The sequence below is a fragment of the Leucoraja erinacea genome, unplaced genomic scaffold (assembly GCF_028641065.1).
Source record: "Leucoraja erinacea ecotype New England unplaced genomic scaffold, Leri_hhj_1 Leri_869S, whole genome shotgun sequence".
Classification (NCBI taxonomy): Eukaryota; Metazoa; Chordata; class Chondrichthyes; order Rajiformes; family Rajidae; genus Leucoraja; species Leucoraja erinaceus.
The window spans coordinates 65,865-68,100 of NW_026576805.1; the positions used below are offsets into that span (position 1 = coordinate 65,865).

The following is a 2,236-nucleotide window of genomic DNA, read 5'->3' on the forward strand; positions in this document are numbered from 1 at the left end:
CTTTAGGTGCAGACATGGACCGGGTCCATGTAAGCTGCAGAAAGACCGCGGAGTGCAGGCAGCCGGCAGGAGAACAGCAACGGCAGCCAGCAGCGGCAGCGGCAGGAGCAGCAGCGGCAGCCGACAACGGCAGGAGCAGCAAAGGCACTTCGACTCCCGGAGGGGAAAACACCTGTGCCCGACTTCGCTCCCGCAACAGGGGGCAAATTCATTGCTGGGGCAGTATGCCAGTCTCGCTTTGGAAGCGAGTCTGGCTTGAAGCAGCGCTAACGGCCAGCGCCGAGGCCAAGGACATTGCAGTGCAGTTGACTGGCTGCAATCCACCGTGAGGGACCAGTAATGTGAGTACCGGGGTCGGTCCCAGCGGGTTTTTTAGTTAGAGTGATCGCTTCATGGCCTTTTGGCTAAGATCAACTATAGTAGCTGTTTATTATCAGTTTTAAATCTGATACGTCCCTTATCTAAGGACCATATAAGCAGGAGTCCCCAGAACTGAGGGCATTAGAGTGGAGTTGACCGGCTGAAACGACCGCGAGGGACCAGTACCGTGAGTACCGGGGTCGGTCCCAGCGGTCTGAGATAAACGAGCAGCCAGGAGCGCTGAGAGCGTTGGAGCCGGGTTAAAGGAATAGACTAGGTGGAATCAGCTGTGCCAGATGTCCTCCACACCGGCCATATCCACTCCACGGAAGGAAGGACAAAGCTGAAGAAGGAGGACCGTGGAGCAGCGGGCAGGGCAGCCAGCAGCAGCCAGCGGCACTTGAATCAACCGTAGTGGGATCAGCTGTGCCCAATGTCGGGCCTGCACCGGCCAGAGCCATGCGGCCGAGCGGTAAGGCTAGACACAAATCAAACAAGGTAGTGGACTCAGAAGGGTCCGACTTTGCATAACCGCCGGCAACCAGCGCCCGAGAGCGCTGGAGCGGGAAGAAGCGGTGTATGGAGCCTTGCTCCAACGTGATAAACCCACAGCAGTACCTCTTTGAGGGCTGCACAATGCTTCTACCCCATCAGAGGGGAGCACTGTGGGTCAGTTCTGGGCTGACCTGCAAGAGGGGTCCGCAGAACAAAAGACAAGTGGGCAGGAGGTAAGCCCCACATGGGTACCCCGTGCGGGACCCTAGAGATCTCTAACTCTATAAAAAGAGTAGGCAGGACCCTGGTGGGCCAGAGCCTGGTAAAACAACGTCCCATGATCCTAACACAGCAGGGACTCTGCTGGACATGGTGGCTGATTACTTTAACCAAGTCAAACATGGGTAGACTTGGATCCAGGATGGCAATAGTATTACTATATGTCTGGCCACAAACGCCAACAAGAAATATTTACAGAGACTGGCCAGACATCTGCCACCTGGCAACGGTGAGGCATTACAGGTGCCCAGTGTAAACCAATGCATTTGGCAGCATATGGGGACGAACATCAGGAACCAGGACCTCAAGATCCAGAGAACCTTAAAGGGATTGACGGAAGGCATCATAGCATACACCCGCACCCTGGACTAAACGTAGGTAACCAAAGACCATCAAGACGCACTAGCTCTGTTTAGTAATATGCAATATGACCTGAACTACATGTGGAAGGCTGCCAGCACTGGGACCCCAAAAATGCTACCATTTGCAAACAAAGAACCGTGTGTGGACGAAGCCAAGACACTGGGGCTCATCAAGGCCAGCGCAAGGGCCTATTTTGGAGCACGATACCAGCCACAGGCAAGGCCATAAAAAATGTGGCTCATACCAGTGGCAGTGCCAGAAATCAATATAACCCGCAGGATCCTTTTTTAGGGTATGGCCAGGGCGGCCACCCTGGAAGATGCGGAAGCCTCAACCTCCCACACAACCCCGAACAAGAGATATCAAACCAGAACCTCCTTTTCAAAAAACCAAGGAAATAACACAACCACCGGTAACCATGGAGGTAGGTGGGTGTAGTTTCTTCTGTTAAAAAGGGACCTACGATGGTGGGGGAGGGGAGGTTGCAACACTACAGTTATGTATGGCATAGAATCACTACAGATTCATATAATCTCAGCAGTATTCAGGGTTATCTGATAGGATTTACTCATCCCAATAACCCCAGTACAACCTACAAAAATGGTACCAAAAAGGTGTGATTGGAGCAACTTTTTCATTGAACATTCGAATTTGTATCCAACATATGTATTAAAAGGAAACTAGATTGTGGGTTGCAGGATTAATCAGTGATTTTTTCAAACCCTAAAGCCCTCGTTCC

General features: G+C 52.2%; 1 pseudogene; it reads left to right on the forward strand.

The window, feature by feature from the left end:
- The first annotated feature begins 384 nt into the window (after positions 1-384).
- Positions 385-488, forward strand: LOC129694949 (U2 spliceosomal RNA; annotated as a pseudogene).
- The last annotated feature ends 1,748 nt before the right edge of the window (positions 489-2,236 follow it).